The sequence below is a fragment of the Oncorhynchus kisutch genome, unplaced genomic scaffold (genome assembly GCF_002021735.2).
Source record: "Oncorhynchus kisutch isolate 150728-3 unplaced genomic scaffold, Okis_V2 scaffold3909, whole genome shotgun sequence".
In the NCBI taxonomy this organism is placed as follows: Eukaryota; Metazoa; Chordata; class Actinopteri; order Salmoniformes; family Salmonidae; genus Oncorhynchus; species Oncorhynchus kisutch.
In genome coordinates, this window is record NW_022265854.1 from 64537 (window position 1) to 80044 (window position 15508).

A 15508-nucleotide genomic window follows, 5' to 3' on the forward strand; every position below is an offset into this window, starting at 1 on the left:
ATAATCAAGACTTCCAGGCCTTTTTCAATTTGGTCGTTTATTCCCTCAATCTCCCCCACTCTCCCCAAGATTATAGTCCCAGGAAACATCTAAAAGTGAGACACCTAAACATCAATTTTCCCAGAAGAACACAACACGCCTAACTAGCATTCACTATGCTAATTCCGATTCAGAAACTCAAAAGTGAACTATAAACTAAACCTAATGATAATTCCCCTTTGACTCATCATTAATCATCAGTTTTAAACAATGTCAATGTATATGTTTACTTAAATGAACATGCTACCCTTAGTTACAATTAACCTGATAACATTATTATCCAATGCTTCCCTTAGATACAATTAACCTGATAACATTATTATCCAATGTATTTTCAACATAAATACCCTAACATTGTTCCACATAATGGAAACAGTGCTCAAATTCACTGGTGTTACATAAACAATCAAACCCGGAATCAACAACCATCCAGTCTCCCTTTCTCATAGCCTGATACAGTCCAAATAAACGCCACAAATCTATGATGCCCACCTAGCGTATCAGCTGCTAGTTTTTAGCATCCTTCCTGACGACTCACAAACTACTTTTAAAAATGTATTTGGACATTTTTATCAACTTCTGAAAAGTGGCTCAAAACAATAATGCACACATTTTCCTTCTAAAAGACAAACAATTTTCTCCGTTATCCCTAGTCACAACATAATTTCCGTGGTGACAAAAGAGCCTTGCGAGTGATATCATCAACAAGCGCTCAACCTCGACCCAATCCGTAACGACTTTCAATGAATTGTAAATAATTGTTGTTCGATAAACCAAACCTAATTTATCTCATCTGTTCAAATCTTGAATTATAATTTACAACACCAACCAATATCTCTAAATTCGCTAATTTTATAAAAACATTTCGATGGGCATAAATCGTAATTGTCTCTTCGTTATTATTTAGAATTCATTTTGATTTAAGTAACTGTCTCGTCTTTGACTTAGCATTTTAATTACGACTCTATTCCCAATACGTTATTCACTTGCCTAATTAAAACTCCTAATAATCCCCTTAACCCAAACTTTTACTACAACAACGAAACCTAATAATTATGATAATCCCTTCACATCATTGGTTTTAAATCTCTCGATGTTTCATGTAACTCATTCAGTCTATCTGCAAATAGATCGTCCCAAAATATTTTATACACTGCCATACACTCAAACCACTGTGATAAACGTGCACTGTCCCTTTAAGATAAGACATTTCATTGTTCCCCGTAATAACAGATAATGTTTTTAGAATACGTTAACTTCTTGTTCGAATTCACTGGCGTTACCTAACCAAAAATCAATACTCGGGAAAACAATCACAACTTTTTACGATTTCAACTATTCTTACCTATTTTATAGTCCAAAGCGTTGCACCATATAGCCCCATTGAATGCCTAGCAATTCCGTTGCTGTAGCATCTTTTCAGACTGTCCTTATGATATTTAGCTCCTTTAAAAAAAATGTATTTGGAACTTTTTTGCCACTTTTGAAAAGTAATTCTAAGCTATAATGCATTTTCCCTCTAAATGCCACAACCCATTTTCTCTGTTTAAGTTTATCGTATGTCCGTCGATTCATAAAAATATAACATTCTGGTTATCGTATCGCTCCGTTATTCCCTACATTTAACTTTAGGTGACTTTCTCTTCTATGATACATTTATTTAATTACGACTCCCATCTCAATACATTATTCCACCAGATCATTTTGGGCAAAATAGTGTATTACAACGAAATTGTCTCGCCATTATTTTCAATTACTTCTTTTTTTCAATTCAATCTAAAACACATATTAAACGTTCAGTTCATATCTTTTACAAACACTAGCGACCGTATTTGTTTCAGGCAAAACATACAAATAGATGAATTACAATCTAAAATCTATTTTAGTCTATCGGTTTCAAAGCTGAAATACGAACCTTGGTGTCCCGCTATTAAATTGATTGTGTTTACGTGCCGATAACTATATTATTATAATTGTCTGTAGTCGCAAACTTCAACACCGAGAATTCTCAGAAAATCGTCCTAATTTAAAACCCTTCCTGACTATATTAGTAATATCAGCTTCCATTCAGGTTCTTTGTCTGAGTCAGATTTTGGACACCTCCCTTCCATTCTCTTTGTTTCCTATAACGGTAATCTCCCGTTAGTTCTGACACTTCCTTTGAGGAATTTCTATCCATCCTTACCGTTACTTAGCTATGGTATTTAATCACTTATCTATGCCTTTCTTTATTTAATTTTCTATGTGTGTGTATTTCTATGGATCTGCTATTTACCGTTACTTAGTTACTTTAGTTGGTTTTCTGTCTGACTATGTGTGTGTCTCTTTAATAATAATCGGTATGTATTTCTCCTTTTTGGAAACCACGTCTATAGACTTTTGATCGGACATTACATTTCACCCGTAGGATATTCTCATTGGGACTTTCAACGTTAATATCTCATATCTCACTACTCTAAACTAAGTTAACCTCTCCTTTTTGGATATTAATTTCTTTCAACATCGTACAGGTTCAATTATTCTGTTCGCCTAGAATTACCCTGACTTCTCACCAAGCCTAATTTATCCTCACCTGTTTTATATATATCTTATCTGCTACTTCTTGATAGTCAGACTACTTCCCATATACAGATAGACTCAGGTTCAAACTTTATTTAGGTATGTTTTTTGAATTAATGGCTATCCTATTTGTACGGAACAAGCGTCCTAATTCCCCAATGCGTACTATATCTCTCCTTAATAACCTTCCGGGTGGCAAAACCAGGATTTATTAAGCTCTAGTTTATTTATGGTAGTGCACCTTACCACAGGTCAATTTCAGACCCGTTTCCTTCCTATCGATTTAGGTTAAAACCCAAGGTAGAAACCCATTGTATTTGTTCAGAATATTCAAGCACCTATCATTGATTAAATCCAAACTCCTTTATAACATTTAATCAAAAATATATCCTAAATAATCCCTTCCAAATTCGAGAATAAAGGCTACTTACCTGCTGCCGACTGGGAAAAGCACTGTTCGTTTGGATCTAGTCACCATCCCGGTCTTCTGGGGTGTATACCGGCCTGTTTTTTTTAACCTCAATTCAGAGGCCAGGTCTTAACTAACGTGCACGATTTTTCCGGCGTACAACCTCCAGATGGCAGGGACGGATATTTAGATCCGGCTCGAAGGACCAATTTGTTAAAGGAATTAAATTGCTCTATGTTTTAATACCCAATTAAAATTAAACACTGTCAATTCATAAGGATTTGTAAGACCCTTATTCTATAATAATGGACAGAGCCCAGTCTTAAAGTCCAACAGCAGAGTTTATTCACGAGAGTACTGAACACGATACAGGTTAACACAGGTTATAAACTGAAAATGACGTCATTAGTTCCAGTACCAACCCGTGCCATCTCCGTTCCAGTACAAAGGATGTATCTCAAGCCTTCCCACATCTGTCTCCCTACCAATTTAATATAATTTATGGCTGAGCCAAGGTTTTCCGGTGTAGATAAGCATTCTAGCCAGTCTGAAGATATCGTTCATTCATTCCTACCCAGGAACAGACCGTCATTGTTCTAATCCTCGATTCATTCACACACATTATATTCAGTACTGGGATCAAGAATTAAAACTCATACATATACAACAACATAATAGTATTCTGATTAGTACATATACAGTAACATAATAGTATTCTGATTAGTACATATACAGTAACATAATAGTATTCGGTTAGTACATATACAGTAACATAATAGTATTCTGATTAGTCAGTCCTGATTGTAATGATTACATAATTAGTCATCATTGATAAAAATTACCTTAACCTCTTGAACCTTTTGTAACTAGGGGGCAGTATTTCATTTTTGGATGAAAAACGTTCCCGTTTTAAACAAGATATTTTGTCACGAAAAGATGCTCGACTACGCATATAATTGACAGCTTTGGAAAGAAAACACTGATGTTTCCAAAACTGCAAAGATATTATCTGTGAGTGCCACAGAACTGATGCTACAGGCAAAACCAAGATGACATTTCAAACAGGAAATGCCCCAGATTTTGAATGCAATGTGTTCCAATGTCTCCTTATATGGCTGTGATTGCGCAAGGAATGAGCCTACACTTTCTGTCGTTTCCCCAAGGTGTCTGCAGCATTGTGACGTATTTGTAGGCATATCATTGGAAGATTGACCATAAGAGACTACATTTACCAGGTGTTCGCCTGGTGTCCTCCGTCAAAATTATTGCGTAATCTCCAGCAGCATGGACGTTTCCATTTGGTTCAGAAGAGAAAGGCAACTGCCACGAATGATTTAGCATCGAATAGATGTGAAAAACACCTTGAGGATTGATTCTAAACAACGTTTGCCATGTTTCTGTCGATATTATGGAGTTAATTCGGAAAAAAGTTCGGCGTTGTAATGACTGAATTTTCGGGGGGTTTTCTTAGCTAAACGTGATGAACAAAATGGAGCGATTTCTCCTACACAAATAATATTTTTGGAAAAACTGAACATTTGCTATCTAACTGAGAGTCTCCTCATTGAAAACATCCGAAGTTCTTCAAAGGTAAATTATTTTATTTGAATGCTTTTCTTGTTTTTGTGAAAATGTTGCCTGCTGAATGCTAGGCTTAATGCTATGCTAGCTATCAATACTCTTACACAAACGCTTGTGTAGCTATGGTTGAAAAGCATATTTTGAAAATCTGAGAAGACAGTGTTGTTAACAAAAGGCTAAGCATGTGGGCCAATATATTTATTTCATTTCATTTGCGATTTTCAAAAATAGTTAACGTTGCGTTATGGTAATGAGCTTGAGGCTATAATTACGCTCCCGGATACGGGATTGCTCGTCGCAAGAGGTTAACAGGTTGGAAGCAGGGATTGATCTCTGTTCTCAGGTGGAAAGTTGTATGAGACGTACCAGGAAGAGTCACCACGACACCAAGGCTCTGCACAGGAAATCAGACACGTACCAGGAAGTGTCACCACTACACCAAGGCTCTGCACAGGAAATCAGACATGTACCAGGGAGTGTCTCCACTACACCAAGGCTCTGCACAGGAAATCAGACACATACCAGGAAGTGTCACCACGACACCAAGGCTCTGCACAGGAAATCATCATTTTAATGGTTGATGGCAGTGGGGAACCAAACCGTAGAGTTCAGTCTGCTTGTCCACAGACTGCTTTCAGGTACGGACACAAACATTTCATATTTTGTAATTTGGGCGAAGTATCTGTTTAAACCAGGTCTGGAAGAACATCCTGCTCTCCAGGAGGGTTGGCCTCCCCGACCTGTTTCCCAGGTGTTTGAACATCTTGTTATAAATATTCATTTCTAAAAATCACCCAACCTTCAAGAAAAATCTAATGAATATCAATATTCAGGTGGTTTCTGTCTACTAGTTGTAGATCAATATTCAGGTGGTTTCTGTCTACTAGTTGTAGATCAATATTCAGGTGGTTTCTGTCTACTAGTTGTACATCAATATTCAGGTGGTTTCTGTCTACTAGTTGTAGATCAATATTCAGGTGGTTTCTGTCTACTAGTTGTAGATCAATATTCAGGTGGTTTCTGTCTACTAGTTGTAGATCAATATTCAGGTGGTTTCTGTCTACTAGTTGTAGATCAATATTCAGGTGGTTTCTGTCTACTAGTTGTAGATCAATATTCAGGTGGTTTCTGTCTACTAGTTGTAGATCAATATTCAGGTGGTTTCTGTCTACTAGTTGTACATCAATATTCAGGTGGTTTCTGTCTACTAGTTGTAGATCAATATTCAGGTGGTTTCTGTCTACTAGTTGTAGATCAATATTCAGGTGGTTTCTGTCTACTAGTTGTAGATCAATATTCAGGTGGTTTCTGTCTACTAGTTGTAGATCAATATTCAGGTGGTTTCTGTCTACTAGTTGTAGATCAATATTCAGGTGGTTTCTGTCTACTAGTTGTAGATCAATATTCAGGTGGTTTCTGTCTACTAGTTGTAGATCAATATTCAGGTGGTTTCTGTCTACTAGTTGTAGATCAATATTCAGGTGGTTTCTGTCTACTAGTTGTAGATCAATATTCAGGTGGTTTCTGTCTACTAGTTGTAGATCAATATTCAGGTGGTTTCTGTCTACTAGTTGTACATCAATATTCAGGTGGTTTCTGTCTACTAGTTGTACATCAATATTCAGGTGGTTTCTGTCTACTAGTTGTAGATCCGTGTCATCATCTAACTCTATATAGATAAAAGTAAGTCCTCCTACCATCTCTGCATAGATATAATATGATGTCTTTATGAGTTGTAAGTCCTCCTACCATCTCTACATAGATATAATATGATGTCTTTATGAGTTGTAAGTCCTCCTACCATCTCTACATAGATATAATATGATGTCTTTATGAGTTGTAAGTCCTCCTACCATCTCTACATAGATATAATATGATGTCTTTATGAGTTGTAGTCCCCCTACCATCTCTACATAGATATAATATGATGTCTTTATGAGTTGTAGTCCCCCTACCATCTCTACATAGATATAATATGATGTCTTTATGAGTTGTAAGTCCTCCTACCATCTCTACATAGATATAATATGATGTCTTTATGAGTTGTAAGTCCTCCTACCATCTCTGCATAGATATAATATGATGTCTTTATGAGTTGTAGTCCCCCTACCATCTCTACATAGATATAATATGATGTCTTTATGAGTTGTAAGTCCTCCTACCATCTCTACATAGATATAATATGATGTCTTTATGAGTTGTAAGTCCCCCTACCATCTCTACATAGATATAATATGATGTCTTGTAAGTCCCCCTACCATCTCTGCATAGATATAATATGATGTCTTTATGAGTTGTAAGTCCTCCTACCATCTCTGCATAGATATAATATGATGTCTTTATGAGTTGTAGTCCCCCTACCATCTCTGCATAGATATAATATGATGTCTTTATGAGTTGTAAGTCCTCCTACCATCTCTACATAGATATAATATGATGTCTTTATGAGTTGTAAGTCCCCCTACCATCTCTACATAGATATAATATGATGTCTTGTAAGTCCTCCTACCATCTCTACATAGATATAATATGATGTCTTTATGAGTTGTAAGTCCCCCTACCATCTCTACATAGATATAATATGATGTCTTTATGAGTTGTAAGTCCTCCTACCATCTCTACATAGATATAATATGATGTCTTTATGAGTTGTAAGTCCCCCTACCATCTCTGCATAGATATAATATGATGTCTTTATGAGTTGTAAGTCCTCCTACCATCTCTACATAGATATAATATGATGTCTTTATGAGTTGTAAGTCCCCCTACCATCTCTACATAGATATAATATGATGTCTTTATGAGTTGTAAGTCCTCCTACCATCTCTACATAGATATAATATGATGTCTTTATGAGTTGTAAGTCCCCCTACCATCTCTACATAGATATAATATGATGTCTTTATGAGTTGTAAGTCCTCCTACCATCTCTACATAGATATAATATGATGTCTTTATGAGTTGTAAGTCCCCCTACCATCTCTACATAGATATAATATGATGTCTTGTAAGTCCTCCTACCATCTCTACATAGATATAATATGATGTCTTTATGAGTTGTAAGTCCCCCTACCATCTCTACATAGATATAATATGATGTCTTGTAAGTCCTCCTACCATCTCTACATAGATATAATATGATGTCTTTATGAGTTGTAAGTCCTCCTACCATCTCTACATAGATATAATATGATGTCTTTATGAGTTGTAAGTCCTCCTACCATCTCTACATATATATAATATGATGTCTTTATGAGTTGTACGTCCTCCTACCATCTCTACATAGATATAATATGATGTCTTTATGAGTTGTAAGTCCTCCTACCATCTCTACATATATATAATATGATGTCTTTATGAGTTGTAAGTCCCCCTACCATCTCTGCATAGATATAATATGATGTCTTTATGAGTTGTAGTCCCCATACCATCTCTACATAGATATAATATGATGTCTTTATGAGTTGTAAGTCCTCCTACCATCTCTACATAGATATAATATGATGTCTTTATGAGTTGTAAGTCCCCCTACCATCTCTACATAGATATAATATGATGTCTTGTAAGTCCCCCTACCATCTCTACATAGATATAATATGATGTCTTTATGAGTTGTAAGTCCTCCTACCATCTCTACATAGATATAATATGATGTCTTTATGAGTTGTAAGTCCCCCTACCATCTCTGCATAGATATAATATGATGTCTTTATGAGTTGTAAGTCCTCCTACCATCTCTGCATAGATATAATATGATGTCTTTATGAGTTGTAAGTCCTCCTACCATCTCTGCATAGATATAATGTGTCTTTATGAGTTGTAAGTCCCCCTACCATCTCTACATAGATATAATATGATGTCTTTATGAGTTGTAAGTCCTCCTACCATCTCTGCATAGATATAATATGATGTCTTTATGAGTTGTAAGTCCTCCTACCATCTCTACATAGATATAATATGATGTCTTGTAAGTCCCCCTACCATCTCTACATAGATATAATATGATGTCTTTATGAGTTGTAAGTCCCCCTACCATCTCTACATAGATATAATATGATGTCTTGTAAGTCCTCCTACCATCTCTACATAGATATAATATGATGTCTTTATGAGTTGTAAGTCCCCCTACCATCTCTACATAGATATAATATGATGTCTTGTAAGTCCTCCTACCATCTCTACATAGATATAATATGATGTCTTTATGAGTTGTAAGTCCCCCTACCATCTCTACATAGATATAATATGATGTCTTGTAAGTCCTCCTACCATCTCTACATAGATATAATATGATGTCTTTATGAGTTGTAAGTCCTCCTACCATCTCTACATAGATATAATATGATGTCTTTATGAGTTGTAAGTCCTCCTACCATCTCTACATATATATAATATGATGTCTTTATGAGTTGTACGTCCTCCTACCATCTCTACATAGATATAATATGATGTCTTTATGAGTTGTAAGTCCTCCTACCATCTCTACATATATATAATATGATGTCTTTATGAGTTGTAAGTCCCCCTACCATCTCTGCATAGATATAATATGATGTCTTTATGAGTTGTAAGTCTCCCTACCATCTCTGCATAGATATAATATGATGTCTTTATGAGTTGTAGTCCCCATACCATCTCTACATAGATATAATATGATGTCTTTATGAGTTGTAAGTCCTCCTACCATCTCTACATAGATATAATATGATGTCTTTATGAGTTGTAAGTCCCCCTACCATCTCTACATAGATATAATATGATGTCTTGTAAGTCCCCCTACCATCTCTACATAGATATAATATGATGTCTTTATGAGTTGTAAGTCCTCCTACCATCTCTACATAGATATAATATGATGTCTTTATGAGTTGTAAGTCCCCCTACCATCTCTGCATAGATATAATATGATGTCTTTATGAGTTGTAAGTCCTCCTACCATCTCTACATAGATATAATATGATGTCTTTATGAGTTGTAAGTCCCCCTACCATCTCTGCATAGATATAATATGATGTCTTTATGAGTTGTAAGTCCTCCTACCATCTCTGCATAGATATAATATGATGTCTTTATGAGTTGTAAGTCCTCCTACCATCTCTGCATAGATATAATATGTCTTTATGAGTTGTAAGTCCCCCTACCATCTCTACATAGATATAATATGATGTCTTTATGAGTTGTAAGTCCTCCTACCATCTCTGCATAGATATAATATGATGTCTTTATGAGTTGTAAGTCCTCCTACCATCTCTACATAGATATAATATGATGTCTTGTAAGTCCCCCTACCATCTCTACATAGATATAATATGATGTCTTTATGAGTTGTAAGTCCTCCTACCATCTCTACATATATATAATATGATGTCTTTATGAGTTGTAAGTCCTCCTACCATCTCTGCATAGATATGATATTTTGTCTTTATGAGTTGTAGTCCCCCTACCATCTCTACATAGATAAAATATGATGTCTTTATGAGTTGTAAGTCCTCCTACCATCTCTGCATAGATATAATATGATGTCTTTATGAGTTGTAAGTCCTCCTACCATCTCTACATAGATATAATATGATGTCTTTATGATGTCCTCCTACCATCTCTACATAGATATAATATGATGTCTGTATGAGTTGCAAGTCCTCCTACCATCTCTGCATGTGGCCAATACTAAAATGTCAACAATTATATTTGATTCCTGGAACATTTAATATCCAATGCTTATTTGCAAAACTGTCCGTGACGAGCTGCAACAAATACAAAGCCTCTTATCATTCATCTTCAAAGACTGAAGTAGGAATATAAGGCTTCCAATATGTGATGACTGTAGACTGGCAGCACTGGGAAGAAGTGGAATAATACAATACTTTTGGGGAATTACAGTAGTGTTGTTGCTGACAAGTAATTACCCTGATCAGACTTACTGTATATTATAGAAGGAGATCAGACTTACTATATATTATAAACCATTGTTAAGAAGGAGATCAGACTTACTGTATATTATAGACCATTGTTAAGAAGGAGATCAGACTTACTGTATATTATAGACCGTTGTTATGAAGGAGATCAGACTTACTGTATATTATAAACCATTGTTAAGAAGGAGAATAGTTCCACTGATCAGACTTGCTGTATATTATAGACCATTGTTAAGAAGGAGAATAGTTCCACTGATCAGACTTACTGTATATTATAGACCATTGTTAATTAAGGATATCAGACTTACTGTATATTATAGACCGTTGTTAAGAAGGAGATCAGACTTACTGTATATTATAGAGCATTGTTAAGAAGGAGAATAGTTCCACTGATCAGACTTACTGTATATTATATACCATTGTTAAGAAGGAGATCAGACTTGGGATTGTCTGTCACGTTCTGACCAAAGTTCTTGTGTGTTTTCCTTGTTTTAGTGTTGGTCAGGACGTGAGTTGGGTGGGCATTCTATGTTGTGTGTCTGGTTTGTCTATTTCAATGTTTGGCCTGATATGGTTCTCAATCAGAGGCAGGTGTTAGTCATTGTTAGTCATTGTTTCCTGTGTCAGTGTTTGTGCCACACGGGACTGTTTTGGGGTTTTCACTTTGTTACGTTGTGTGTTCATGTTCAGTTTTTCTCAATAAAAACCATGGAGACTTACCACGCCGCATATTGGTCCTCCGATCCTTCCTCTTCAGACGAAGAGGACGAAATCCCTTTCATTATCTGAGAACAGCGCCCAGCAGACAAATCATTAGAAACGGTAACCAGCCAAGTAGATGAGTAAAACATGTCAGAAATAGCGATAAAATTAATAACTTACCTTTGATGTGATTCATATGGTTTCACTCACAAAACTCTGTTACCCAATAAATGTTTGTTTTGTTCAATCAAGTCCCTCTTTATTTCCAAAAAAACTCTGTTTTGTTAGCGCGTTTTGTTCAGGAAAACACTGTCTCAAACAACATCTGGTGAAATTGCAGAGCGTGAAACTCAACAAAACAGATACTCTTAATAAACATAAAAGATACCCATGTTATACACCAGCTTAAAGATAAACTTCTTGTTAATCCAACCGCTGTGTCAGGTTTCAAAAAGGCTTTAATGCGAAAGCAAACCATGCTATTATCTGAGAACAGTGCCCAGCAGACTAATCATTACAAACAGTTAGCAGCCAAAAAACTAAAAAAAAGTCAGAAATAGCGTTAGAATTAATCACTTACCTTTGATGGTCTTCATATGGTTGCACTCCGAAGACTCCATGTGTCACACTCTGACCATGGTTTGCAATTGTTTGTTTCCATGTTTTGTTTGGTCAGGGTGTGATACGAGTGGATATTCTATGTTGTATGTCTAGTTTGTCTGTGTCTATGTGATGTTGCATGTTTGCACTCAGTGTTTGATAGCGGTCACGTTCGTCTTATTATTTTGTATAGTTTGTTTAGTGTACTTCGTGTTTTTTCATCATTCATTAAAATAATGTATTCACAGCACGCAGCGCTTTGGTCTCCTCACTACGACGTGCGTAACAGAATGACCCACCAACAAAGGACCAAGCAGCATGGTAAAAGGCAGCAGCAGCGATCGCAGGACTCATGGACTTGGGAGGAAATTCTGGACGGCAAAGGACCCTGGGCACAGCCAGGGGAATATCACCGCCCCAAAGCAGAACTGGAGGCAGTGAAAGCAGCGAGGCGCTGGTATGAGGAGGCAGCACGGCAGCGCGGCTGGAAGCCCGAGAGGCAGCACCAAAAATGTCTTGGGGGGGGGGGTGCACTTGGAGCAGTCGGCGAAGTTGAGGGGTGAGTCTGAGATTGTGAAGGAGTTGTTGGAAAGATTGGAGGAGAGTGAACGGAGGGGAGATTATGAGACATTCGAGGAGTTGTTAACGAAATTGGAGGAGAGTGAAGAGAGAGAGCTGTTGGTTTGGCGTAGTATACACGGCATTCGCCCTGAGGAACGTGTTAGCTGTCAGATGCCACCTGTGTCAGTTCCTCGTACTCAGCCTGAACCTTGTGTTAAAGTTCCGGAAGATTTGATGCCGGCTATACACACCAGGTCTCCAGTACACCTTCACAACCCGGTGTGTCCTGTTCCTGCTTCTCACACTCATCCTGAGGTGCGTGTTCTCAGCCCGATACAACCAGTACCGGCACCACGCACCAGGCCACCAGTGCGCCTCCAGGGTCCAGTACTCCCTGTTCCTACTCCTCGCACTCACCCTGAGGTGCGTGTCCCCAGCCCGGTACCACCAGTGCCGGCACCACGTACCAGGCCTATAGTGCACCTCGGCAGTACAGTACGCCCTGTTCCTCCTCCCCGCACTCGCCCTGAGGTGCGTGTCCTCAGCCCAGGACCACCAGTGCCGGCACCACGCAGCAGGCCACCAGTGTGCCTCCAGGGTCCAGTACTCCCTGTTCCTGCTCCTCGCACTCGCCCTGAGGTGCGTGTCCCCAGCCCGGTACCACCAGTGCCGGCACCATGCACCAGGCCTACAGGGCGCCTCGCCAGTCCAGAGCGTCCAGTGACAGTACCCAGTCCAGAGAGTCCAGCAACAGTACCCAGTCCAGAGCGCCCAGCAACAGTACCCAGTCCAGAGCGACCGGCTACAGTACCCAGTCCAGAGCGCCCGACAACAGTACCCAGCCCAGAGTGTCCGGCTACAGTACCCAGTCCAGAGCGTCCGGCAATAGTACCCAGTCCAGAGCGTCCGGCTACAGTACCCAGTCCAGAGCGTCCGGCTACAGTACCCAGTCCAGAGCGTCCAGCAACAGTACCCAGTACAGAGTGTCCGACAACAGTTCCCAGCCCAGAGCGTCCGGCAACAGTCTACAGACCGGAACCTTCTACGACGGGTCACAGTCCAGAACCTCCAGAGTCTCAATCCAGTCCGGATCCGCCAGAGGCTCCCTCCTGTCCTGAGCCGCTAGAGTCTCCCTCCTGTCCTGAGCCACCAGAGTCTCCCTCCTGTCCTGAGTCGCCAGAGTCTCCCGTCTGTCCTGAGCCGCAAGAGTCTCCAGTCTGTCCTGAGCCGCAAGAGTCTCCCGTCTGTCCTGAGCCGCCAGAGGCTCCCGTCTGTCCTGAGCCGCCAGAGGCTCTCGTCTGTCCTGAGCCACCAGAGGCTCCCGTTTGTCCTGAGCCGCCGGTCAGCCAGGAGCCGCCAGAGCCGTCAGCCAGCCAGGAGCTGCCAGAGCCGCCTGTCACGTCGGCGATGCCGGAATCGCCCTCCTGTCCGGAGCTGCCCCTCTGTCCGGAGCTGCCCCTCAGTCCGGAGCTGCCCCTCAGTCCGGAGCTGCCCCTCAGTCCGGAGCTGCCCCTCAGTCCGGAGCTGCCCCTCAGTCCGGAGCTGCCCCTCAGTCCGGAGCTGCTCCTCAGTCCGGTCTTAGGTCCAAGGTCGGAGGCGAGGGTCGCCACTCTAAAGAGGCCCTTGAAGAGGGCAATGACTATGTTGGAGTGGGGTCCACGTCCCTCGCCAGAGCCGCCACCGCGGACAGATGCCCATACAGACCTTCCCCTATAGGTTTAGGTTTTGCGGCCGGAGTCCGCATCTCAGGGGGGGATACTGTCACACTCTGACCATGGTTTGCTTTGTTTGTTTCCATGTTTTGTTTGGTCAGGGTGTGATACGAGTGGGCATTCTATGTTGTATGTCTAGTTTGTCTGTGTCTATGTGATGTTGCATGTTTGCACTCAGTGTTTGATAGCGGTCACGTTCGTCTTATTATTTTGTATAGTTTGTTTAGTGTACTTCGTCATTCATTAAAATAATGTATTCACAGCACGCAGTGCGTGGTCACAACAGAAAGACGAAAAATCTAAAAAGTGCCAAAAAAGTTTGTAAAAACATGTCAAAAGATGTTTCAAATTAATCTTCAGGTTGTTTTTGGCATAAATAATTGATCATATTTCAACCGGACAATATCTCCGTCAATAGAAAAGGAGAAACAAGAAAGGCTCCCAGTCACACGCTGGACTCATGTCTGGAAATTTCCACTGTCCACTCATTGAAAGCGCTGTATCTCCCTAATTTTTCAGAGTAAAACCCTGAAACAATGCCTAAAGACTGGCCACATGTTGTGGAAGGCATAGAGATGGTATATATCCTTCCTGTTTGGCCCTGTCCGGGGGTGTCCTCGGATGGGGCCACAGTGTCTCCTGACCCCTCCTGTCTCAGCCTCCAGTATTTATGCTGCAGTAGTTTATGTGTCGGGGGGCTGGGGTCAGTTTGTTATATCTGGAGTACTTCTCCTGTCCTATTCGGTGTCCTGTGTGAATCTAAGTGTGCGTTCTCTAATTCTCTCCTTCTCTCTTTCTTTCTCTCTCTCGGAGGACCTGAGCCCTAGGACCATGCCCCAGGACTACCTGACATGATGACTCCTTGCTGTCCCCAGTCCACCTGGCCATGCTGCTGTTCCAGTTTCAACTGACCTGAGCCCTAGGACCATGCCCCAGGACTACCTGACATGATGACTCCTTGCTGTCCCCAGTCTACCTGGCCATGCTGCTGCTCCAGTTTCAACTTCCACCTGACTGTGCTGCTGCTCTAGTTTAAACTGTTCTGCCTTATTATTATTCGACCATGCTGGTCATTTATGAACATTGAACATCTTGGCCATGTTCTGTTATAATCTCCACCCGGCACAGCCAGAAGAGGACTGGCCACCCCACATAGCCTGGTTCCTCTCTAGGTTTCTTCCTAGGTATTGGCCTTTTCTAGGGAGTTTTTCCTAGCCACCGTGCTTCTACACCTGCATTGCTTGCTGTTTGGGGTTTTAGGCTGGGTTTCTGTACAGCACTTTGAGATATCAGCTGATGTACGAAGGGCTATATAAATAAATTTGATTTGATTTGATTTGATGGTGAACTGGGTCATAAGTCTTTGTATGGTGGATAGGCTTTCAATGGTAAACAGACTTTCAAAATAATAGCACTTCCTGGATGGATTT